Below are 27219 nucleotides of genomic sequence, written 5' to 3'. Positions count from 1 at the left end.
CATAATGATAAACGCACATCTATTCCGCGACCCAACAAGTCCATTCCTAGGTATTTTACCGTAGGGCAGTGAAAATATACGTTCACACAAAGACTTTCATAAAAATGTTCATAGCAGCCTTCCTCATAATAGCCAAAAGCTAGAAGAACCCTAGATGTCTACCAACAGGAGAATGGATAAACAATTGTGGTGTATCTATACAATGGAATACTACTTGGCAAGAAGAAGAAATAGATTATTGATAAATGCAATGACATGGATGAATCTCAAAAACACTGTTGCTTGAAAAAGCCAGACACACACACACATTAGCATACTATATGATTCTGGGGTGATAAAAATGTTTTATATCTCATTTTGAGTAGTGGCTGCATGGGTATAAAGTTGTCAAAACCCATCTAACTAAATATCCGAGATCAATGCTGCGTATTGAATATAAATTGTGCCTCAGAAAAAGAAATAAACTTCCTTTATAAAATGCTCTTAACATACCCTCTGCATATTCTCAGACTTCAGGTGCTTGAAAATAAGCCTCCTGTCCCATTTCATACCTTAGAATGGCTGTGAGGTAAGTCTCAGAAGAACTCGAAGGCAAACACCAACAGAGGTAAATGACAAACTGTAGCTAAACCAAGGCAGAAACTGGGTAAGTGCTGGGGCCCAGCCAAGGGGCACTGTGGTGAAAAACTCCTGGCTGTTTTTGCCAACAACAGACCCCCTCTTCTCGTATGCCCTGGAAGGACGTTAGTGCTAATTCCAGCTGCACTGGCTCCTGAGGTTTACACAGAGAGAATTTAGCAGGAGTTGACCCTATAGTCTCTTGTGTAGCCATCCTCAACCGATCCCAATAGAGAACACTCCTTCCTTGAATTCCTGTTGTATTCTCAGCTGTACCATACAACTCAGCATCTATTTTATATTTAGTACATTACTTATTAGGCAGGCAATACAGCAGAATGTTTAAAAGCATGGTCTTTGTAATCGGAGACCTGAATTCAAATTCTATCCCTGTCACTTATCATCTGCCTAAATTTGGAGAATGCACTCAAACTCCCTGAACTTCAATAACCATTTGCACTAGACAGGGGGTTTTCCAAGAGGGAAAGACTGAAGAGGGATGTATCATACTTGCCAAACTTACCAATCAGTTTCACCCTCCTGGGTGGAGTAAGCGGTGGGCAAGGCAGACCAGGGCTCTTGTGCTAACAGAAAGGAAACATAGGGAGTGTGGACAAAGCATTCTCCCCCTAGCAATTTGTATGAGAGTTCACCATTTTCAAAGCTCTTTCACCAATATTACCTACTGTGAAGCGGGTACTATTATCCACTCTTTATAAATATGGAAAATGAGGTTCAAAATCATGGTCTGTACCAACATAAAGCTGACATAAGCAGCTACACCTGCAAGTAGACAAAGAGTTTTCAAGATTGTTTTTATTAATGTCTAATTTGGGCAACTATTTTAAATTTTTATTGACAGATTAAGTACTTATATATACCTTGTATATATAAATCATAAGTATATACTTCGTTAAATGTTTACAAATTGAACATACTCATGGAGTCATGACCTAAATTAAGAAACTGAACACCCTCAGCTCCTCCAAAGACCAGTCCCTCTCCCCAGCCTGTGCCTGTCTCAGATCAATAGCCCACCCTCAGGAATAACCATATCTTAACTTCTGCTACTGACTCAATGTTTGTGTCCCCCTCCAAATTCATAGGTTGAAATCCAGTCCCCCATGTGATGGTCTTTGGAAGTGGGGTCTTTGGAGGTGATCGGGACTAATGCCCTTATAAAGCAGACCCCAGAGAGCTCCCTTGCCCCTTCTGCCATGTGAGGACACAGCAAGAAGACAGCCATCTGTGAACCAGGAAGGGGGCTCTCACCAGACACTGAATCTGCTGGTGCCTTGATCTTGCCCTTCCCAGCCTCCAGAACTGTGAGAAATAAATGTTTGCTGCTTATAAGCCAGCCAGTCTACAGTATTGTGTTATAGCTGCTGGAACGGACCAAGACACTTCTAGCATCAAAATTAGTGTTGCCTGTTTCTGAACTGTATACAAATGGAATCCGGTGGAATCACACACTAAGCACTCCTTTGTGTCCATTGTTTTAGCTCAGTTTTATGAGATTTCTCCATGTTGTGGTAAGTCCCTCATCTTGTTGCTGTACAGTCTTCCACTGTGAGGACACACCAAAGTGTGTCCATCCATTCTCAGTGGATGGGCAGTTGGGTGGTTCCCAGTTGGGGGCTTTTATGATTAGTGCTGCTATTAGCAAGAATGTCTTTTGGTGACCAAATGATGTGCATTTCTGTTAGGTAGACACCTAGGGGTAGAGTTGCTGAGTCCTAGGTCATGCGTATGTTCAGCTTGAGGGTGTACCGTCAGTTTTCCAAAGGATTTGTACCAATTTGCACACCTACCAGCAGCAATTCCTTGTGTTCCAGTGCTTGTTACTACCAGTCTCTTTCATCTTAGCCATTCTGGTGGAGCTGGGGCACATTTTGTCTTCGTTTTGATTTCAGTACCACTTGTTGGCACTTTTTTTTTTTGACTGTGGTTTGAATTACTTCGTTTCCTTTCACACAATGGCTGAGATACTTTTGTTCCAGTTTCTTTGTTTTCCTTCCAATCACTCATCCTATAGGAAATTCTGGTGAGTCCTTTCTTGTCTCTTCGGCTCATCTGTTGTGTTCTTTCCCTGATCATTGCTTTCCATCACTCTTACACATACTTCACTGCCACTCCTCAGAGCAAGTCCTCCAGAGACTCCTGCCACACCCATCAGAACTCTCAGCCGCATGGAGTCTCAGGGTCCCTAGGTTCAAATTGTCTCCCCTTCTAGTCTCATCCACACTCATCCTAGGACTAGTTCTAGCCCCACTTTTTCACCAGGCCAGGCCCTAAAAACTCCCAGCTACCAAGAATTTAGGACTTGAGCATCCACAGATTTTGGTAACCCACGTGGGTCCTGGAACCAATCCCCCATGCGTAGAGCAGGATAACTGTAGTTAACATTTATTGAGAGTTTACAGTGTGCCAGAGCCTTCACAATACTCCTACACCCTCCACAAAAATCCTACACTTTACAGGTGAGGAAGCTGACGTGCAAATTTCTCCAGCTCACATCATTAGTAACTGACAGAGCAAGGATGCACACTCGAGAACTCCAACCCCAGAGCACATGCTCTTAGGACTTTGGTCAATTCGGCCAAACTCCACAGTATCTATTGTCTGGTCCACTCATCTGGCAGTTATATTTTGATCTTTATATTGTTGGTCATCCTTTTATTTCCATCACCATGATTTTGAATTTTTCGGATCTCCTCTCTGATTTTGTAGGGCATCAATTTTCTGACACTGTGTTTCCGGTATCAGTTAGTCATGTCCGGACTCTGTCATCAGGACCTGGCAAACCTGGCTTCTCCTACCCCCCCCTTTTGTCCCGAGGGTACAGTGGAGTCCTACAAATCAGACTACTTGGCGTACCTGCAGTATTATCTTTCCTACCCACAGCCCAGCCAGGCTGGACTCCTTTTGGGCAAGTCGGATGCCCCAGCCTCTAAGATGACCTATTAAAAAGCCATGTTACTTGTTGATGCAACACATTTTCCGGTCAGAAATTTCATCTGTTAACTCAGACCCCAGCCCACTCCTCTTTGAGTCCTTTCCTGACTTCACTTGCAGCCATGAATTTCCCTATCCTTCCTATAAAAGTCTTCATCATAAATAATACTGTCTATAATTTACTGAGTGTTTACTTCTTGCCAGGAACTGACATATATCCTCCATTTTAATCCTCCCAACAATACGTATAGTTAAATATAATCACTATTTTACAGATGAAACAAACAAGGGTCACCGATCAGAGCACAGCCAGGATCCAAAGGTGCATCTGTCTTTCTTCCGACCTGGGGTCTTTCTCCCCTCAGCTTTTCTTTTGCCAAGAGGAGCCCCGAGTGTTCTCTGCTGAGGGCTGGACTGCTACCACCGCGGGTGACCTGCTTTCTCTCCGAATGGTGCTCAAGCAAGCCCTTGCCAGTTTCCTCATGTCATTATCTGCACCAGAGACTTATACGATCAGACCTGCCCACCAGTCTCTTCCTGAATCGTTACTCTCAACACATGTCAATCCAGCGCAACCCAAATAAGAGACCACTCTTCCCTGTCTCCAGGAGCACGCAGCATCCTGTCCCCTTCAAGTTTGAGTGAGAAGATACTTTGTGTTTCTCTTGATTGAAACACTTGGTTCTACCAGCATGTATTTGTGTTTTAAAAGAAGAATGTATCTATCCAATGTATCTATCTAAATCTCTAACGCAAGTATCGATACATTCTCTGAACAGGAAGAAGTTCAGAACAGCGGGGTGGCAGCAGTAAATCCCTGATTTACAAAGAAGGAAGCTGAGTCTCAGAAAATCTTTGGCTTGGCAGCGAATAAGTCGCAAAAATGTGAAAGTGAAGCTCTACCTTCTAATCTCTGACTTTAAACCTTGCCCTCCTTCTGCCCCCCGCCTGGTGCCCACCTTCATCAGCCACCACGCTGTGCTAAATCTCTCCTTCCTCTGTTTTCATGCTTGTAGGAGACTCATTTCCTCAGAGTGCCCTGGAGAGGGGGCTGGGACAGAGCTCCCCTCCTCCCCTCCAAAGCTGGACTCCATCCAGGCTCACAGTCCTCTCGGTGAGTAAAAAGTGTTGCTAAGGCTCGTCGCTCCATTGCAACATTCTGTGTCATTATTATTTTATGAGATAAAATGTTCACCTCTTGCTCACCAGTCTCTCCCAATTTTCCACCTAGGAGATGCTCCCTAGGATATACATCTAGGTTCCATAAAGTGTTTTCATTCATATATTCGTTCAGTGTCGGGTATAATGAATGCTAGGTCCTGGGGAGAGAAAGAAGAACCCCTCCACAGAACTAGGGGTTTGATTTTATGAAATGATTTGCTTCAAATTCCCTGGATTCTCCTTGGATTCCAAACTTACTGTCTCTCCAACCCAAGGCTTAAGGTGAGCCCGAATACTTGCGATTCTTAGGCAGTTGGTTGTTTGTAATAAAAAATCGTGCTACGTTGGCGAGCTAACTCCACCTGATGCTCCACCGCAGATTCACACAGTGGCTTTGCCTCCTAACCACGGTAGCCCTGGCAGCAGCCTGCCCTGTCCAAGGGCACAGAGCCAAGTCACTGCTGCCACCTTTGGCTCCCTGACACCATCCGACAGAGCGTTCTTTCGCTTCCACACTCCATGCTTCCTGCTCCTGGGCTCCTCTGTTGTCACGGTGCCCACACTCAGCACATTGCCTTGTGTGGGGAGGGCCACAGACTTGTGCCCACTCACCGCTTCAGCTGCTGTCCTAAGACCCAGCCTCCTGACGTACAGACAGAGGGGCCAGGTGCATGGTCCAAAAGTGCACCTTATCCGTCTCTGCATCCTAGCGCCTAGAACAGTCTCTACTGCATGGTAGGAGCTCAGCAAATACTTGCTGAATGAAGGAATGAAGGACCAGAATACTGAAGTGACTTGCCTGAGATACCTAGTTTAGGAGAGAACTAGACAAGGATCCTGGCTCCCTGGGTGCAATATCATGCTCATTCATCTCTATCAAGCTAGGTTTACATTCGCCTCCAACAAAAAAAGAAAAATAAGATGAATAAGAGCAAGGGAAGGAGGAGAGAATATAGAAGAAAAGACACAATAAATAAAATCTGGGGTTGAATGTATAGGTGGCAAGATAGCCAGACTAGAGCTGACATTTTCCTGGGTCAGAGGTGGTCTGCTCCAAGGCAGATACATTGTATTTATGGATAAACGGTCCTATAGCCCAAATTCTCACATCTGGAACAGGCCTGGAAAAGCACTTGACTCCAGGCATAGTCAAAGTAGCTCAGAGTGCATATTTATACGATTGAAATGCGGCCGTTTACCACTTATCCTATCTCTAATTGTCAAGTATTTTTTTTAATCTCATTTAAAAGATAAATATGATATTTTCCTAATCATCCCAGCAAACGAAGTGTCCCCTAAGAATTTGTTATTGTTTTGGTTGCTGTGACTTTAAGTATCTTAAGGGAAGGAAGCATATTCATTAATATTTATTTTTATTTAATTAGTATGGATCAATTAATCCTCGGAAACCACAGCAGAAATTCCGGTAAGAAATTTTTTTTCTTCAGATTGTTACTTAGATGTGTATTTTTTTCCACAACGTATTGATTAATGAAGAGTAAGGAAGAAAAAGTATCTTAAGAGGAAATTTCTGTGCATTAGCTGTATTGCTAAGACTAAAGACCTGAAGCAGAGAAATGGAGTAATGAAAAAATGATGACAATGCAAATTTAGGCATGCTATCACAGAGTCCCATAAAATGGGTTTTGGAAATTATCATTAATTCTTTTACTTAATGCGAAAAAAATTTATACAGAAAGCTATAAAGAGATCAGTATTTCTTGTAATCCTATCATTTGAAAATAACTACAGTTAATGTCTTAGTACATAATCGTTCAAATTTGGCAAAATAGGGGCAGTCCTAAGACATCTCAGATTATCAAAAAATATAAAGAAAGAGGTAATAAGGGACCTGGGAGGGATGGCTGGGGAGTAGAAGTGGGAGAGAAATTTTTCATTGTATAAATACTATTATGTAGCTTTTAGAGTTTGTCCTGTTTTAATGTATCTCCTATCAAAAATAAATCAAATTTAAATTTAAAACCAAGATTTAAAAAATATTTTAATAGGAACAGAGAAGTTTCAGACTCACAGTAGAACAGGGGTTTTTTCCACAGTCATTTCAATAATAAATGTGTTTTCATAACCATAAGTGTATCTAGTTATTGCCAGCTTAAAAAAAAACAAAAAAAGGTGAATCAAAAAGTACAAAAGCAAACAGACTCTTCCTTCCTTGCCCTTTACTCCCTGTACTCAGTACCCTCTGATTCCCTATCACTGCTGCTGTGCAGCTCTGCTCGCAGCCCAGTCTATAACAGCCAGGTTAAGCAGCAGCTTTTTTTTTTTTTTTTTTTTTAGCTTTTTTTCTTTTTATTTACTTCTATTCCGATGATGCTAATCATCAAACTATTCCCAACCAGTGCTAGTTACCATTAAGAGTTGCTCATATAAATTATGCTACATAATTAGCTAATTGTGCTATACCCAATTCTTGTTATGAACACTTTAACTATAGAACTCATTTTCCAAATTATTTTTTCAAACTTTTTTCCAAGTGTGTGTACACATATCTTACATAAAAGTTATCTTTTGTTTTGTTTTTACCAAAAAAATGAGATCATAATAAACGTACTACTTTAGACATTTTTTTTTAACTGTGCGGGACATTCTGAACTCTTCCATGCTAAGAAACATAGATCTCCCTTACCGTTTTAATTCATCACATTCCACTTTTTTACCTACAATATAAGTTTAATTAATCCCCTATGCCTTGAGTATGTATTTTCCTTTAAAACAATGAACACTTCGAGAATTTGCCTTTCTTCATTAAATATGGCCATGGTCGTCTCTGCAGTATCTTTACAATGTTAGTATATAAACTGTTAAAATGAATGTGATTCCATTATCATTTAAAGACAGACACAAAGGTCAATGAACCCTGGCTATTGCCTTTGCTGAAGCTATAACAAACCCAGGAGTAACTGAGGTTCACCCAAGATTTCAGATCCACCCAACCAAAGCAGGATATATGTATGAGTCAGCATTCTCAGATCTGTTTTAAGTCAAATCATTTCTTAGATGGGGATTTCATTCCATTCAATTCAAGCATTTTTTTAATTTGGTAAAGTGCAAGGCAGTGTGCTAAGGAAGAGAGAGGCACACTCTACTGAGTCACTGTAATTGTCCAGGACACTAACAATCTAATAGGGAAATATACATACATAAGACATACTTAAATAAGTATGATGCAAAAAAGACTTGTAAGTAAGACAAAATAAACAAAAGTGTTCTAAGAAACACAAAGGAACAGATTAAATTAGGCTGGGAAGGTAGCATTGGATTTGCTCCTGTAAGAGTCGGTAGGATTGCAAGAGAAGAGAGAAGACATGGGCTGTTGACATGGGCTTGATTCAAGCTGCTCCCAGCTGTAGAACCTCTCTCCTGTTTCCACTGTGTCCCTTTCAGTTTTCTCTTCCTGGGCTGCTAAGTTTCTGGGCATGCCCAGAGGATCTTCAGACTTCACAAACCGGTCGTGCAGAGCCTGGCATTTCAGTAAGAAACAAAATGCTGAGTAACAACAACATGAAGTCAATCTGTCTCTTGCCAAGACCTGGGAGGCCTGGGTGGTTTCCCAATCTTAAAGAGGCAGAAGGATATTAAAGCCAGCTCCCCGGGGGAAAACCTGGATGGATTTACCAACACAGAAAACGCTGTGCACTAATCCAATTCGGGTAGGTACACCACCTGTGATTACTACTGGTCACTCCCAAATCCGATGGGCTAACTGAAGCTCTCCATTACTTTGCCTTTTTTTCCCATGACGGCCTAACATCCCACAAATGACTTACTTTTGTGAAGAATCTTTCATGCACTGCAGAACAGAGATATTGTGCAGTCAGTTCTGGGTCAAAGAGGAAAAGTTGAAGAGATTTAAACAGGAAATGATTCAACTACAAAGAATTCAAACGTATAAGTGAATAAAACGAGCCAGGCACAAATGATGAATTCTAGGTGTCCTAGAAACAACAGGGCCCATTGCCAGCTCAGATGGGTGGAATCCCAGGCTGATGAAACACTCCAGAGCTCCAAGGAGAGCACTCCTGGATCCATCACACCCGTGTCACAAGTTTTCCACCAGCTCAGCTCTTATTCAACACCCTGGGGCCTTTTGTCCAATCACTCATGTCTGACCACTTGTTCTAGGAACAAATGCTGGGGTGACCTCACACTGTCTATAACTGAAATGAACAGAGGAATCAGCAGTCAGAGCAACTCAAGGAAGACCGAGGGCAACTCAGGAATTTCTTAATTTAATCTTTGCTTAGAATTCTCAATCAAAAATTTCAAATATGATTATAAAATAATAGCTACTCCTGATGGAAAATTTGGAAAAACAGAAATCTAAAACACAGGAAAAAACACGAGTCCACCACTGACATACGTTGGGTATATTTATTTTCATTCAGTGTTCTCTGCCCACATGAATATATAAAATTGTGATCATATTATATATACATAGTTTTTTTTTTTTTTGCGGTACACGGGCCTCTCACTGCTGTGGCCTCTCCCGCCGCGGAGCACAGGCTCCGGATGCGCAGGCCCAGCGGCCACGGCTCACGGGCCCAGCCGCTCCGCGTCATGCGGGATCCTCCCGGACTGGGGCACGAACCCATGTCCGCTGCATCAGCAGGCGGACTCTCAACCACTGTGCCACCAGGGAAGCCCTATACATAGTTTTAAGTTAAGTTTTATCTAACATTACACTCTAGTCATTTCCCCTGTTATGAAGCATTATAAACATTGATTTTAATGGCTGTATAATATTTCATCCTACAAGTAAATGACAATTTATTTAAACAGTCCCCTTATTGGGGCACTTAGACTGTTTCCAGTTGGTTTTCTGTTTATTTTTTGTGGGGGGGTTGTGTTTGTTTTTTTGAAGTAATACTGTGATGAATATCTGTACATATAAATATTTTACTACAATTAAATATATTTCCTTAGGATCCATGTCAAGAAGTAGAATTATTGAATCAAAGAGTACTCTCAAAGTTTTCTAAAGTTTTCTAAAGTTATAAACAGATAAACCATGTTGTATGAGCAATGTAGTGTATTTCATGTTTGAACATGAAACAAATCTCTTTGAATCACCGTGGGTGGGTCAGGGAGTCCACGGCCACACTCAGTAGCCTTATTTTGTACATTTCACCATAGTCCCTTGAGTTTCCTCATGCCCTGCCCCAGACCCCAATCTAGCCAGTGCTTTCCCATAGCTGATCATCTTTTTTCACTTGAAGGATTTGAAAACTGTTGAACTCAAAGGTTCCCTGTTCTTCCCAGGCATCCTACGTCCAAATAATCTGAAGGAGCAGGTTCTCTGGGCCATGAGACTAAATGCTCTATCTCCCTGTTTTACCCACCTGCCTGCATCTACCCACACATACTGGGTTGACCAAAAACTTTGTTTGGTTAGTGAACATGTTGTTCAGTAAAGTTCTTTGTGAAAATGAAAAATGTGTCTTTTATTTTTACTTAAAACCAAACGAACTTTTAGCCAACCCAATATATATGTATTCTCTTCTGTAAATGTCATGTATAGGTTGTCAACACCCAAACTTATCTCTCCAGCCCAAATTTCTCCTCAATCCAACTGCCTACCTGGCATCTCTATTCAGATGTTTAATAATCATCTCAAACTTAATACTATGTCTAATACCAAACTATTGATCTTTCCCAAACCTGTTCTTCCTGTAGTCTTCTGCACATATGTTAGTGGCAACACCACCTTTTTCTTTCTCAGTGCCCCAAACCTTGGAGTTCTTTTTCACGCCTCTCTCTCACATCCCACATCCAATCCATCAGCAAATATTTGCATCATTTCTCACTGAATTATTGCAATAATCTCCTTACTGGTCTCACTGCTTTTCAGCCTATTTCTCAATACAACAGTCAGAATGGTCCTATTAAAACATAAATCAGATCACGTGACCTCTGTGCTCAAATCCACCAAAGGCTTCCATTTCACTTAGAGTAAAAGACAAAGTCCTGGGCTTCCCTGGTGGCGCAGTGGTTGAGAGCCCACCTGCCGATGCAGGGGAGACGGGTTCGTGCCCCGGTCGGGGAGGATGCCACATGCCGCGGAGCGGCTGGGCCCGTGAGCCATGGCCGCTGAGCCTGCGCGTCCGGAGCCTGTGCCCCGCAAAGGGAGAGGCCACAACAGTGAGAGACCCGCGTACCGCAGGAAAAAAAAAAAAAAAAGACAAAGTCCTTATAGTGGCCAGACACAATCTTCCCCCCTCCCTGCCTCCGTACCCATTTCACTGTATGTTTCACTCTTTTCTCTTTGTTATCTGTGCTGTAGCCACACTGGCCTTTTTGCTATTCTAGGAACAAGGCAGGCACTTTCCTTCTTCAGGGTCTAAATACTTCCCATGCCTTTTATACTCCTCCCAGATTTCTGCATGGCTCACTCCTTACCTCCTTCAAGTCTTTACTGGTCTATCTTCTTCTTTTTTTTCTTTTTTGGTCTATCTTCTTATGCGACATTTCCTAATCATTAAATTTTAATTACAAAACTCCTGTTCCAATGCTCCATATCTCCTTTTCTACCTTATTTCTCTCCATCATGCTTATCACTCACAAAAAGACCATACTTATTTGGTTTATTGTCTGTCTCCCCTCACTAACATCTGTTTTGTTCACCACTATATCCTTAGCACTTCAGTTAGTGCCTGGCACATAGCTGGAGCTTTAAAAATACTTGCTGAATAAAGTAAAGGCAAACTATGAAAAAGTATAGGTAAGGATTTCTGAGTCTCGATCACGAGAAAGTGATAGGCACCAAAATGCCTGCACTCAATATTCTGATTCCTGTTACAGAATCAGGGCCAAAAGTACACAAAAGAACCAGGTCAGGTGAACCAGGCCTAGTGTCTTCTAGTTATTCTTAGATATTTTTGTAAATTTTACACATTATGGAATTTTTTAAATTTCTATACACTAAAGCAAGTCAGCAGGTTTTGAAAAGAGATTATTTGGGGGTTTTCAGCATTTCTACTTGGTCACAGAATGTGGCAACGGTTTCTAAAAATGGAACCAGTATCAAAGGGGAAGGACTGAAAATAACATGGAACTGAGTGGCTTCTAAATTGTTAGGCACCTTATAATATCTCATTCAGACCTTCAACAACTGAGAGTCGAGGAACAGCATTCCAATTATAACTATATTAAAACTGAGGTTCAGAGAGAATAATTTCTTCAAAGCCACACAGGTAGTAAGTGGAAAGCTGAGAATTTCTTCTAACTAGCTCCCCAGTATAGGATTTAGAATCTATTGCTCCTATGTTGACTAATTAGATGACTTAGGAGAAATCATTTAATATTTCTATCTCGGTTATTTGCAAAACAATGTACATTCACTTTAGACACATACCTTGGAGTGAATCAGGGTGATGGTCTCAGGTCTTTCTGGCTCTTACTCATTTCTCACCTCTTTCAGAAGAAAGCAAATGTTCTCAAAGATCAAGTCCTTGTGGCTCTTGTGTTTCTCGTTCAAACCTTTAAAGCTTCAAGTTAAACCACAGCCACCACTACGACACAAAGCCTCCTGGAACATTTTCCCAAGTGAAACAAAGAGACCAGCTGTGTAAGGGTGTCAAGAAAAGCTAGAGATGGAACTCCATGGTGGCTATCCATGTAATGGACCTTGTTTAAGGGAATCCTATGTTGCCAGCACTGTCACTTGTCAAGGACAGTAGCTGTTGGCCCAGCATTAAAATGTGAAGATTGGGAGAGCTGCCAGTGAAAGCAAACTGTTTTGTGGTATGGGCTACGTTGTTTTGGGGCATCAGCTGAAGTTCACCATTGATGACCACCTGAACACTGCTTTTCACTGTCAGTCCACCCAAAGGAGTGACTCAGCAAATTGGAAGATGAATTTCTAGGGAGAGGCAACATAGTATAATGAGAAAAAAATTAGAATAGAGGTGAGGAAATCCTAATTTTAATTCCAGTGTTGTGACACATCCCTCCTTTAACTGACCTTGGCCTCATTTTCCTCATTCCCTCACTCATCCAGTCACACATCCAGACATCCAACAGGTATTTATTAGATGCCAACTTGTTTTCAAAGGATTGGGTCAGATGATGTGAGCATTTCATGATTCTGCTTTATGTGTATTAAGGATAATAATAATAGTCTCATCTACCTCAAAATGATGTAATGAAGAGGAAAATCCAGTTGCTACATTGGTAAAAATGGAAATAATTATGTTTGTCTTGCTTACTGCATGGATTTACTATGAGAATCATGTGAGATAATTATGTGGGTATACTTTATGAACTGAAAGCATTATATAGATGTGTAGGAAGATAGGTACCTTGAGGAAGGTGAAACTTATACCATTGTTGGATATTAGTGAGAGAGAGCGAGAGAATGACTCTAGAAACTAATAAAATCTAGTGCCATTTTTCTTTTCTTATTTTTTTTTGCAAAAGCAAGACTTCCAAAACTAAAAATAGAAGTTAGCTTAAATAATTATCTTTATAGTTTTGCTAAGAAAACACACAATAATAACCAAACCTGTGGTTCAAACTATACTCTTGTGTTATACTGACTACCAGTAGTTTTAGGTGTTCAACCTCTACAATTCAATATTAGACTTGTGGGTAGGGATTTTTTATTGCTAATACATAGGTTAGGATTAAGTTTTGCTTCACGTTAAAATAAAATAAAATAAAGCACACTGCCAGTGCCTAAAGCAAGCCAGAATTTGGGAGGATTTTTTTCTCAGATATAAGAAGTCTGGAGGAAGACAATCCAACTCTGGCCATTGCAGAATGTTATATCTTTTTTCTCCATTATCCTAGCATGACTTTTATTATTAAGGCCGTCTCAGGGCTGTTAAAGTTCCAGTTATCACATCTGCATTGCAGGCCAAAAGAAGAAGGAAAAGCAGAAACGACCCCTCCCAGCTGAGCAGCCTTTCTGGACTTCCCAGCTAGTAATGATGCTTTCCTCTCCTTGACAGAAAATAGTCACGTGGCGACGCTTAGCCACAAGAGATGCTGGGAAATGTAGTTTTCCACAGAGACACCCTGTGCCCAGCTAAAACTTGTGGTTCTGTTAAAGAGGAAGGGGAAATTGGATGTGAGGGTAGGCAACTAGCAGTCTCTTCCACACAAAATATTAATAAAAAAAGATAAGTCAATGGGTAGAATTTCCTCAGTTTAACATTTTCCTCCATAAATGTTCCATATTCCTTTGGTTTGAATAATATTACCATTTTTTATAATAGTACACAATAGAACTGACTTGATAAAAAATAATATGCATTTTTTAACTTAATTATTTGTATTTCATTTTATTCTAAAAAAGCAACATGATTTTCAGGTGTTTCATCACATGATTATATTTGAGCCCCATTAATCCAAGTCAAAGAAAATCTTAGATGTCTAGTTTAGAAACACATCCTGTGTGGAACTAAGCTGCCAGCTCCCTTTCTGTCAACAGCCTTAGCCCAGAAGCATCTGCAGTGTTCATGGGGGATGGGTTTCAGGACCCCTGCAGATACCAAAATTCTTGGATGCTCAAGCCCCTCATATAAAATGGCATGGTTGCCTATAACCTATGTACATCCTGCCATACACTTTAAATCATCTTTCGATTACTTATAATACCTAATACAATGTAAATGCTAAGTAAATCGTTGCCAGCATGCAGCAAATTCAACTTTTGCTTTTTGGAATTTTACTCTCTGGAATTTTTTTTTTTTCCAAATAGTTTCCACCTCTGGATGGTTGAATCCGCAGATGCAGAACCATGAATACGGAGGGCCAACTGTACTAAAAAGGATATTGACATGAGCACCAGCATAAAACAAGGCATCTCTGAATGTTTTTCAACACAGAAGAGTGTCTTTCTACCATGGCCATAGCGTGTGCATCTCTCTACATCTGTCCTCAAATTCCTGGCAACATGATTGTGCTCTGAGTAAAATCCCCTTAGTGTGTTGTGTTGAGCTTACCCATATGTGTATCTGTGGGACTTTCTGTTTATTTAAAATTTGCCTTAAGACCTTAAAGAACTCTGAGCAACAGTGCCTGAGGAGCTCATTTCCTAACCCAAGGAGCATGGCAAACCAACCGGGTTATGAAAGAGCAGTGGAGCGTCCCAGACTGTCCCTGTTGTTTGGGGAAGTGCTCTCTGAGGGTCACAGTCCTGGGATGGCAGCCAGATGAGAAACATAAGCTCTGAATTTCGAAGCAAAGTTTTTATTTCTTTCAAAACAACTATCACTATATGACATAAGCTTAATTTCAAGGCCATTTGGGCCTTGCTGGCAATAGTATAATTCCTGGATGAAATAAGGTTTGGAGAAATTTGAAAAATCTACTACGTTATGTGACCTTGGACAAATCACTTAACCACATCAAACTGTTGTTATTTTATGAATAACAATAATAATTACATTGGATTGTTAACATAGTAATCCCCCCACCAAAGTATTGCAATACTATTAAATACATGTAAGAAAAATAAGTACTTATCATCCCCTATTTGGTCAAAGAATTTTTGTCACTTACTAAGACGGTTTTAGCAAGACTTTTAATTGAGGGGTCAGAAAGTTACTCACACTAATGAGGGAACAGAACTCTATAATCTGTAATATCCTAGCTGGCTACAGTGTTCTACCGCTCTAGATCTTACTGTCTCTAGGACTCCTTTTTTTCTTCCTTGGGTTATTCCTTAATTCTGGGCATTTTACTGTTCATTGTCTCTCCCTCTAAAGGTTGGCAAAGGAAAGTAACAGCAATTCTGATAAACAGAGCAAATATAAATAGAAATGAACCAAAGGCAGCTCTGTTATATTCAGTAGAAAATCATATATTGATCAAACGGCACTATAACTTGGGAGGCAAAATGGAATGGTAGCTAGAACATAGGCTCTGGAGTCCAGAGTGGGAAATTCATGCCTTGAAAATTATTCTGTACTGGCCACTTGACCCTTAACAAATCATGCAACCTCAGAGACTTCGTCTAAAAACTTTGGGTGGTAATAGTACATACTGTCTAAGATTTGGGAGAAGTAAATGATATTACCCATATAGTGGGTGTGAAAGAATTTCAATCTAAAATAGAAAGGAAGGATATAAAATGAAGAATCTCACGCATTTGCCCTCAGGAAGACAAAATTTAGGGACTAAGAGACCGATTTCCCACAAATGCCTGACTTACAGAAAACTGATAGTGTCAGAATTTTCTCAGATGGTGGGGGTGGGGTGGGTGTTTGGTTGATCAGAGGTTGTCTGTTATCAATCTCAGGAAATTCTGCTACAGGTATGAATAGAAGATGACCCAGGTCAGGTTGATCTAACAAACTGGGCTGACCTGAGCTTTGTATGTGTGACTGGACTGACGGTGTCTGCTCGAGAAGTTTTCAAGTCTGGTTTCTGTTTGTTTTTGATTCTGACTGACTATAACTGAACTCTCCCCTCTTTACATCCCCTGCCCATAAATACAACCTACGCCAGACCCTCAACAGACTCGCCTATAGCTTGCTACAGTTTGCTTGTCTTGAATTGCAATTCCTCTGACTACTCCTGAATAAACTCTTTTTTTTTGAGCTTGCCTCAGTTTACCTCTTTATTTAGGTCAGCATGGTCAATGTCCTAAATATTACCTATTACTATTAAGTGATACTATTATGAGATATCTTTATGTATCAACAACAAAAGAATTCTCCTAATTTGAAGGTCCATTTAGTTCCAGCAATATCTGATCCTATGGAAATCTAGCACAATGGGACACCCCTGGAATGACTATAACAGGATTAAGTCTGTTTCCAGGTCGTTTCAGTAGGAAACTTGAGACTTCATTATCTGTTTGTCAATGTGTTATTTAATCCATAGTTCCCTCACAGTCCCTAACTACTCTTCCGGTGTCTTTAACAGCCCTGTGACTTTGAGGCTTTGCTCCCTTCCCGATTCACAGTTCATTTTCATCAACACTCCTGTTTCCTGTTTTGCCCCCCGTCTAGGTTGTTTTGCACCTCTAACTCCTTCCCCTTCCTCTTCAGAGGACATCAGCAACATTTCCACTAGGGATGGGCAATGCCACCAGCTTCTCTTGCTGTAGCTTTTCCTCTTCTTTCTTTTGCTTTTTTTAACCTCCTTTGAACCGTCCTAAGCTTCCTGTAATAACTACATCTCTGTTTCAGCTATTTCAGTACTTCTGGGGCTTTAGAGTTTGATCTGGATTCACGTCTTCTCGCCGAAACCATCTCAAACAAGTAGTTTGAGGTTTTTGCTGGAAGGTAATTTGAATTTGTTTATATGGCCACCAACTCCCAATTTAGATGTCATGAGACCTCTGGAGTGGAGGAGTGACCTTCCCAGATTACCTTCCTCTTATTATCACTCAGTGGCATTATTAGTAGGGACGGGCTGTTTTGTTCATGACTCAACTTCGCTTCTTATATAAGTAATTACTGCTAAATCAGGAGAATTAGGAAAGACTTTCAGTTCGGGAGGGTTGATGAAGAGTTAACTAAACTCAACCATAGATAGATATGGCTATATTTCTATGATTTGATATACCTTCATCACTATGAGTGATCACATACACACACATGAGTGCACGCACTTATACAAAAACACACAATTACTCCTTTGTAATATTCCGGCATCTTTTCTGCAAGGAAGACACAAATTCAAACTGAATATGACAAAATAACTCAGCTGCCATGGCAGATGATCAATGACCTCTTCTGCTTCTTTTGTTTGTTTTTTTTTTTTAAATTTTATTTTTGGTCATCACTACTTAGGTGGAGAGCAAAAAAGCCCAAAATATTTCTCAGGTTGCTGTCAAATGATTGAGGTCTGAGATGTACATTTATTCATTCAACAAATATTCACTGAGCACCAACTATGTTCCAGGTGCTCATAGCACAGCTACTTACAAAACAGACCAGACCCCCACCATCCAGAACCTTGTGTTCGGGTGGGTAATCATCATTCATTATCAGCCACCCTGCTCATTTGATCAAAATCCAATGTTGTTTCAGATTCCAAGAGGAGAAGGTTGAGGCGAGAACAGAGATGGAGTTTATCACGTGCCCCGTCGTGTGGTTTCCTAACAGGCCAAATGCAACACAGACGGAGGTATTGCTCACTCTTCCTTCCTGTTTCTGTCACTCAGAACTCACAGCGGCATTTCAGGAGCTAGATATTTCATTTCCTACCAACCTAAGGCTGGTGTTGTGTTTCTTATTATTCTCATCAAATGAGAGGGCCATTCTCTTACCGAACAATATTTTTGCCCTGCACCCTGACAATCCTGAGTAGAAGTCTTCTCTTGCCTTTATTTTCTCCAGGGGGCAAGATAGTTCCTCAGAGGGACCTTCTCTTGCTCTGTAATATCACTGTTCAGACTGACTGAGATGTTTACTGAAAAATGTCACCCGTTAAAAGTCACCATGAAGTTCTTATGTGAATCCCTACTTTAGTCTTTTTATGTTTTTGATTTATATGCTAAAAAAAAAAGTAAGCAAGTATTTGCCATTCACATCTTTCTTCCATTTCTATAATTATGTTTTTATAGTGTAACTACAGATAAAAAGCACTTTCCAAGTCTTTTTACTATTATCTGGTTTGTGTAGAGTAAGGATGTAGGAGTGAGTATATTTGGCCCGTGTTTATAGGTAGTTGTGAGTATTTCTACAGATCTGCTATTTTCTAAGAAGTCTAACTGTTCTTGTTTTCAACTAACAAATATTGGAAAATAAAGGTTGTGGGAGTATAAAATGAATGCTTGTGATGTTTGTCATTTTTTTAAACCCTAGTTCTGTGGCTCTTGAGTTTTTCTAAGATGACTTCACCTAAAAGCTAAGGCCAAGCCAAAGCCCTTGTAAACAAGTGACAAGGGACATGATAGCTCATAATGAATGCAATCTGGGCTATCCGTGGCATATTGTGTGGATAAAAAGTAAAAGGCTAATTTTGAACACAAAAGAAATGAATAAAGCCTCTTGCTACTAAGAATTAAGAGAAGACTGTTGGAAGGCAGAATCATTCTGTGCAGCTGGACCTATATCCTCCCGCAGATTGGCAACCTCGCCATATGGTTAGGAAGTCTGGCTCTTACCCAAGTGGCTCGTATTCAATTCCCCATTTGGGCAAGAGTTGGGAGGAGGTGGAGAAGAGCAGTTAAGACACTGCCTAGATTCAAGTCCTGCCTTTACTACTTATTTGCTATGTGCTTTCTTAATAACCTGAGCACAGAATAACAGTACTTGTCTCATAGGGTTGTCTTAAGATTTAAACGAGATAATCCACGTAAAGCATATGGCTTAGCTGGCACATGGTCATCAGTGTGAGATATTATCGTGATGAAGATGATGATGATGATGATGGGTGTCCAGGGAGACACCAGGCTGAATGCACCTGGAATGACCCAGAAGGTTACTGGAAGCCAGGAGTCTGAAATGTGAACCAGGTGACAAGCTTTAGAAGGTGGTTAGAGAATTGAGGGGGTAAGTTGGCAAGGTTATTAAGAAGGATATGAGGCAATGCCTGTAAAGTCAAGAGGGGTAAGGGTGCCCTTTTGTCTCCTGTGGAACAAAGTGCATCACCTGTCCTAGATCCAAATATTCAAGGGCCTGGACCTCAGCAGAGAAGACATTGAACCCAACTATCATAGTTAAGGTCAAATGGGGCAAAGTTATTTTTCTTTTCTGTTTGTCTGGTTTTGAATACTCCTGAAGAGGAATTTTATGGTTTTCACTCTTCTAAGATCGGAATTCTGTATAACGGAAGGAAAACTAGCACTCTAGTAATCCACTCTAAAGCCATACACATACATAATTAAATAAGGAGACCCTGTGTAGGATGATAAGAACGACAGATCTCATCTGACCAAAGCACGAAGGAAATAAATTCCCTTCTAAACATGTTACAGTTATTATATAAGCCATAAAATATATTTCCATAAAATGAGCCATCAATTTGAAAATACCACTACATATAGTTTGTATAATTACTAAATTGGTAATTGAAAAATGTAAAGTTGACAAGACTCAAGAAATAGTTGTGGAGTACCTATTTTGTGCATTATTACATAATGATAGAATCATGCTGTTCTATTGCTTTATGCATTGATTTGCATTGCCTAGTCAATTTCTACCTAATTTCTTCAACCTTCATGAAAAATAATAATCCAGAATCTCCTACTGAGAATACAGTAGCATATATTCATAAATTCATAGCATTTTAGAGCTGGAAGGACTCCCAGAAGAGAATGAAAATCAGTGCCATAGGCTTTCTTCAAAATGCTAGTTAATGTCCCAAGGAGCTTTTGAAATTTTAAAATATTATTTTGAAACCGTCTTATAAAAGAAATTATTTAGTCAAATATGTTAACTGGCTCACTGAATACCCACCTATGATAAGAATTTATTCATCCTAGCAATGTCAATTTTAGGAAGCACAGGATAGAAATTCAGATAACATAAATGATGGATTCAAAGTGAATGGCATGAATCATTCATTAGAGTGAGACGGCAATCAGTAGGGCATCTAGAGAAATAAGGGCTAGCATTTGACCTGGTTATTTCTGTTCCCAGCTGAAAAATATTTTCTACCTTCTGCCCAGCTCCTCTTGAGGTAGACCAATATTAAAATAGAAAGAAGAGATCATGTGCTTTTGTTTAGTATGGACTCATGGGGAAAGTCCTGTAATATTTACAGCTGGTTGCTACGGAGCCAGCCGACAGCGAGCTCAGCTAATAAATCTGGACTGACATTGTGGGATGGTGCTACAGTGGCATTTAATAGACAACTAAGCATTGGAGTTGTGCAGCAGAGGAAAAGTAAGGCAGGAGGATACTAGCAAAGTTCGCCTAATAGAAAGTCACAAAGTGCACAGAAGAATGGTTGGTTTTCAAACGTTGCAAAGTATTTACAAATCTGGGTGAATGAGATATGCACATTGAGTGCCCATGAACCCTACCGCAAGTAGATATCCCAGGGAGAGAAATTTACCTGCACATTGTAGCCAGGGCACAAGGGGAAGCTGGTTAAACTATTTGGGTATTTAGCTGGGCTTTGAAGTAACTTTGAAAACCCATGTTCCAGGCTGGTTGGATTTCTTGAGTTGTCAGGTCTCCACTGCAGAACTTCTGAAAATAATCAGAAGTTCAATTGGAAAGAGTTAAAGAACTAGCTGCCTTCGTTTTGTTTAAATGGGCAATGAAATCACAATGACAGTCATCATTAGCCATTCTCTTCTATGGCTCGGGACAGAACTTTTTTTTTCCTGTTCAGCGCTTCGCTTCCTGCTTGGTGTTTGTCTAAGCAGGGAGGAAAGTCATCCTTCAAACTCTGCAGCAACAGATTGCAAGCTAAGGCTTTTCTACACTTTGTTTAATTTTCCTGAAATGTCCTTTTTTCCAGAAATGATTTATTGGTAACCTAGCATGCATTACTTCTTACTCAACACTCCCCTGGGGACGTAGTTAAAACACCGCTTAGCTGTAATTCTCCTGGGTGGGGAAGTGGCGGGTGGTGGCAATGAAACCAAAGCCCAGATTTGAGCAACTGTGGGCTGTTGACTTTATGCTAGTCTTTCATGAAGGGAGCCCTCAAAACACCACAGCCATTCAGCAAACAGTGTGCATTTCATCTAAGCCTGGCTAGCTTTGTGCTTGCCTTTCTTTAGGCTAGAATGATCCTAACCAGCAATGTCTTTGTGTCATGATGCAGAAAGTTGGCAAGTGCACACGAGGATAATGCTGAAGTCTAACTTCTGAGTGGGGGAGGGAATCGGAGAGAGAAGTAAGCTCTGCACAATGGCTAGTGGTTCTCTCTCCTGACGTTTGTTCCAAGAGAAGTCAAACATTGTGCATTGTCTTTTTGGAAGTGAATACAGCATATTATTTTTGAGTAAAATTTGAGATTTCTGTTTGTTGTCAAATATATGGAAAATAGAAGCACTCTGTACTTGATTTCTTTCCTTTTATTTAAATGCCTCTTAACGGCATTCTTCTATGTGAAGGAAAATGATGTAATCGGTCTCTAAAGACGAAACTGATTTAATGATAGAAATGTTAAATATTAAATCTACTAGAACTATTAGGATAGGTTACCAAAGTTTTTAAAAAGTTCTCGTATGTAGTGAACTTTGTTGATTGCCTACTCAGCAAAATGTCTTTCCCTTCTTCCCAAAAGAACCTCAATTTTGCTTTCCTCTCATCCAGCCATGTGTCTGGAAGAGATTGATCCCAGCTCCAGAGAGAAGTCTGATTGGTCTGAGTAATGCCAACCCTCTGTCAGTCAACCAATCAGGAGTGGACATGTAATTCAATTCTGGCCAATAAGGTGTAAGCAGAAGTTTACACCTACAGGCGCTGGAAGATTCTGAGAAGTTATCCCTTGCTATTCAGTGAACCATAGGAATCCATCCTTTTCATCCTTGGATGGAAATAAGAAAGCACATAGGCCCAGTAGGATAGTCATCCTACATCCACAAGAGGAACAAAATTGAGGTCAAAGCTGTGGATGGTCCTTATGACGTCACTGAGCCAGTAGACCAATCAATATACTTCTTTGCTGTTTAAGCCATTCAAGTCAAGCTTATGTTACTGCAGCTGAAGGCATCCTTTGAACACAGAGTGATCTATCTGCCAAACTTCATCCTATGCATCTCTTAGTTTTTTGCTCTCTCTTCTTCTTTCCCTCTCTCCTTTTCACATATGAACCCCAACTTTTGTTTTGACTCACATTATCCCACTCTTCTCTCTGTTTTTCTCCCTTTTGCCCTTCTTCCCACTAGTGGTACACATAGGTATGTATTAATCTCATTAGTCCAGGATCAAAGAGTAGAATACCACTAGGTATAACTCTGGAGCAGGTGGAGTTTTGCTCCTTTTCCTCCTTGTACTTTGGCTATCAACACCCCTCACCTCCCAGTAATTTCCTCCACTGCTCCTTACTTACCTTAACTACCTGTGATGCATTCTGACATTTTCTATTCTCTTGTTTCATTTTTAAAAGTTGCTTGTCTCTACTCAGTAAATTGATTTCATGGGTGGGTTGTAACTACCAAAAACACTGCCTTAACCCACAGCAGAAATTGATGGGCAATATGACAATCTCGCAAGGAAGTCTTTGAGGGTAGTTAAGGTCTTACTCAAACTTGAATAAAATGGCAGCCAACACAAATTGGAAAGGATTCTGTTTATGTGAGCTTCTGTAATATTTTTTTTCCTAAAAAAGCAAAAAGTGAGTAAGACGGTATACAAACGCTGACAACTGATGTGATCCTAGTAATTTGGGGAGCTCTTTCTGAAATGACAAATGTATTTAACAAATACCATCATAGTTATTTCCAAAAGGTAGAGATGTTTTCTTCAAAAGCTGTTGGTGTTCCAGCGTCAACTTACTGATTGCATTTTTATGTGTAACTTCTTAGGGCCTATTAAATACATCTGTTTGTTCATTAATTTGTTGGCATTGCTACTTCTTTAAGAGCTGGGAATTTGATAAAGGAAGATTATCTGTAAGCACCATTTTTATACTGTTGGATTGTGTCCAAACTATGTTGGCTTTCCTGTTGATAACTAGTCGTTATCAGCTGTAACCACTCTTAACAGCCTGTACGTACAAAGGCCGCACATATAGAGTCCATAGAATGCTTGAGGATCTCATGATATCCAGGAAAGCCTTGTTTATAAAGTGCTATGTAAACATAAAATGTGATTATGAATTTTTAAAAGTAAAAAACTCTCTTTGCTTAACAAATCACTCATGAATTTTGATATGGTACTGAGTTCTATGAATTTTTTCCCACAACTCTAATTAATACACACACACATTTGATTTTTAAGCTTATATTCAAAACAATGCATGCTGGTTAATTATCCACAAGCCTTAAGCTCTCCCTTATAGAATATGTTAGGAAATAGGTTTTCTTCCGTATATAGTTATATTTATAATGTGATACATCCAGAATTGTTAAACGATGTAATGTAGCCTTAATAGTTAAGACAAGGCTTTGGAGACTGAAAGGCTCCAAATGCATATTTATTTCTTACTAACTCTGTGAACTTGGGTGAGTTACTTAACCTCCTAAGGTCTGGAATTTCTCATCTGTAAATTGGGGATAATATAATCCCTTCACAAGGATGTTATGATTGTTCTTATCTCTACCCATTAAATTAATTTCATGATTCTCTAGCAGATCATGACCACCAAAAACACAGCTTTAATCCACAGCATAAACTCTGATATTTAGAATCACGGGCACATGGTAAATTTGTAGTATGCAGGGGTGTGTGTGTGTGTGTGTGTGAAGCACTTATCACTGTAATGATACCTAGCAAAAGCTCAGTAAATGGTAGCTTAAGAAATGATATTATTAACAATAATAACTAATGATAATCATGAAATTTTTATCTCATAGCTCCTTTACTATAAGAAATGCAGAAATCTAGAATATGATACTTCTTGCTTTCTCTTTAGTGTTGGGGGTTCTCTCCACTGCTCCCCAATCACCCGTGTGTATAACTAAGGATGTATGTCATGGCCTTTATGCTTGAATTGTGGAAGAATACTGCCATACACATTTCTAACTCTCCGAGGTGCATGTGTGTGTGTGTGTGTGTGTGTGTTTGTGTGTGTGTGTGTGTGTGTCGGGAGGGACAGGGTGCTGGTCTCAATCTTCTTGCTAAAGGAACTTCCTTGAAAATAAATACGCTGAAAATTAATGACAGGAAACTTCACAAAATCAAAAAGAGGATGTCAGGAAGTACAGGATGTGGGGTTGTTTTCATTTCCTTCAGTGTTTTTCTTATTAATCATATATTTATAACTTTAAAAAGCTGAAAACTTCACTCCTTAAGACCCAGTTTATAAAATTAAAAAGCTGTGATACAAAAAGAACTAGTTTAATACTTCCTGTATTATAAACAGCTTTTAAGTCTCTGATCCTACATTACTGGACATCTGAATAGGGACTTGTCACACTCATTCTCATTCATTTATAAAACCGTTGCACACTCAGGCGCTCCATGCCAATATGGAAAGGGCACAAAAGCAAAGTACTAAATGGTAGAAACTGATAAGGAAAGGTTTGTTTGTTTGTTTTTCTTAAATTCTGATCATTACTTCTTTCCCAGAAGACAACTTTTGAACACAGGGCCCTGGGCAAAGCAACAAATGCTCAAAACTAAAACCTCCTTCTCCCTGTAAGAATCAAGACTACAGAAATATCAGTACTCTCAGTGCTTGAGCGGTCATGTGCCAGATGAGCGTTCTGTGTTTTTCTATATGCAGAGAAAAATGAGCATGTTGCCTGCACATTTTTCTTTATGAAATGAGGATCTGCATCCTGTGGTCGTTACCAAGCAGCACGTTTCCTCTCAGACACTGAAACACAATTTATCTACAAACAAATTTCTAGAGTTCTTATTTGGCTGGAAGCCAAAATAAAAAACAAACAGAAAAAGTTGTTTTACAGCCCTCTGTTTTGCTGAACAGATAGATATGAAGGTTGTAGGTGGGCTTGTCTTTATTATTCTCCTTGACTTATTAACACCTTGGGACTCAAAGCATAAAGTTTAATCCATCTTTTAAAAAATTATGATCTGAATCAAATAGTTCAAAACGTCATAATTTAGCTCCATGCACAGAGTTTAGATTTGAGAGGCAGAAAGTCTCTTGATAGTAACAGCAGCCTCTCCTTTACTACTTGATAAAATTCTTGTGACAGTTTTTGAAGGACATATGTTTCCATCTGCCCAGCATCCCTTGCTCTGGGAAAACACCACTCCCCCTTCCACGTGATTTTAGAGGGGCTGCCAGTAGTGACTGTATCCCACTCCCACACGTGACACAGATCTGGCCAGTCCTAAAATTTTCATTTCCTGAAATTGAGATATGATGCTGAGGTTGACATGTTTTCTTTCTCCCCGGATGTCAAATTAGGCCAGAGGTCCCAGAGCTATCAGCTGCCAACTTCACCATGCACAGAGGAGATGGAGGAGGCCCAGCTGCAGAGGGAGAGGATGACAGAGACACAGGAGCCAGGAGAGGAGGGGAAGGAGAGGAGAACAGCAAGATAGGGGAGGGGAGGAAGAGAAGAAGAAAGAAAGAAGAGAAGAAATTTAATCTAACCTCAATGGAGCTATGATTGAAGCCAGCTGATTCCTGAACTTCCTAGATACTCAACAAATTCCTTCTCTGTTCAAGCCAGTTTAAATGAGGGACCTGCAACTGAGAGAGTCCCACCTGAGACAGTAGCTGATGTTCCATCGTTCATTCATTCAACAAATGTCTATTGTGTGCCTCCTATATGCCAGGTGCTAAACGTGTATGGGGGGGCGGTGCACACGGTCCTTGCCCCTTTGCCCTCACAGAGATTATACCCTGGCTGGGGAAATAAACATTACACACATTCCATTTGAATATCTATATTCAATTTTTCATTTTATGGAAGAAAAGAATAGGGTACTGAGAAATAGCACTAGAGGAGAATGAGTTGAAAGTCTACAGTGTTGTTAGAATAATACTTAAAATGGCATGCATGGATTGAGATTTGGCAGTGCAGATGAGGCAACTTGGTGGAAATAGAGAAAAATTCATTCATAGTTTGGAGCCCCGGAGCCTCATCCTAGCTCCATCAAAATCTGCCATTTTTGATTTTTTTCATCAGTATTTTATAGTTTTCTGAGTACAGGTATTTTACCTCCTTAGGTAGCTTTATTCCTAGGTATTTTATTCTTTTTGTCATGATGGTCAGTGGGATTGTTTCCTTAATTTCTCTTTCTAATCTTTTGTTGTTAGTGTATAGCAATGCAAGAGACCTAAAGATTGTCATACTGAGTAAAGTAAGTCAGGCAAAGAAAGACAAATATCATATGATATCGCTTACATGTGAAATCTATAAAAAGGGTACAAATGAACTTATTTACAAAACAGAAATAGAGTCACAGATGTAGAAAACAAACTTATGGTTACCAGGGGAAAAGGCAGGGAAGGGATAAATAGGCAGATTGGGATTGACATATACACACTACTATATATAAAATAGATAACTAATAAGGACCTACTGTATAGCACAGGGAATTCTACTCAATACTCTGTAATGGCCTGTATGGGAAAAGAATCTAAAAAAAAGAGTGAATATATGTATATGTATAACTGATTCACTTTGCTATATCCCTGAAACTAACACAACATTGTAAATCAACTATACTCCAATAAAAATTTAAAAAAAAACCTGCAAGAGCTTTCCTCATCAGCAAAGAGGCAATAACTGTCTTTATTTCTCAAGGATTGTAATGAAAATTGAATGAGAAAACACAGCTGACGCACATTTGAAAAGAAGAGTGTGGTATAAATCCAGCGTGTGCAGGATAGAAGAATAACAGGACAACCAGGGGCACCTGTTAGGAAGCCTGGATGTTGTCCTGTCATTGCGGAGGCATTGAAGGGGCCACAGCTGGAAAAATATGTGAAGGTTAGTGGCCCCAAAATGGTCACTAGCAGCAT

At 40.0% G+C, this 27219-nt stretch overlaps 2 long non-coding RNA genes across 4 annotated transcripts; one reads left to right on the top strand and one right to left on the bottom strand.

Moving 5' to 3' along the window:
- Positions 1–231: 231 nt before the first annotated feature.
- On the top strand, positions 232–26899 carry LOC117196747 (uncharacterized). Of its 3 annotated transcripts, XR_004477078.2 has the most exons (6): positions 232–2150; positions 3849–4687; positions 6120–6160; positions 8140–8405; positions 14456–17835; positions 25654–26899. It is a non-coding gene; the product is annotated as an uncharacterized LOC117196747 (long non-coding RNA). The 3 variants fall into 3 exon arrangements; XR_004477077.2 differs by lacking the exon at positions 25654–26899 and having other exon boundaries at positions 14456–18462; XR_004477079.2 differs by lacking the exons at positions 8140–8405; positions 25654–26899 and having other exon boundaries at positions 14456–18462.
- Positions 6720–8841, bottom strand: LOC125964289 (uncharacterized). The gene is made up of 2 exons (XR_007477190.1): positions 8523–8841; positions 6720–8215 (listed from the first exon to the last, which is right to left on the bottom strand). It is a non-coding gene; the product is annotated as an uncharacterized LOC125964289 (long non-coding RNA).
- Positions 26900–27219: the final 320 nt, after the last annotated feature.

The sequence above is a fragment of the Orcinus orca genome, chromosome 4 (genome assembly GCF_937001465.1).
Source record: "Orcinus orca chromosome 4, mOrcOrc1.1, whole genome shotgun sequence".
NCBI lineage: Eukaryota > Metazoa > Chordata > Mammalia > Artiodactyla > Delphinidae > Orcinus > Orcinus orca.
The sequence above is the reverse complement of the archived record's forward strand: the minus strand, read 5'-3'. Positions and strand labels throughout refer to the sequence as shown.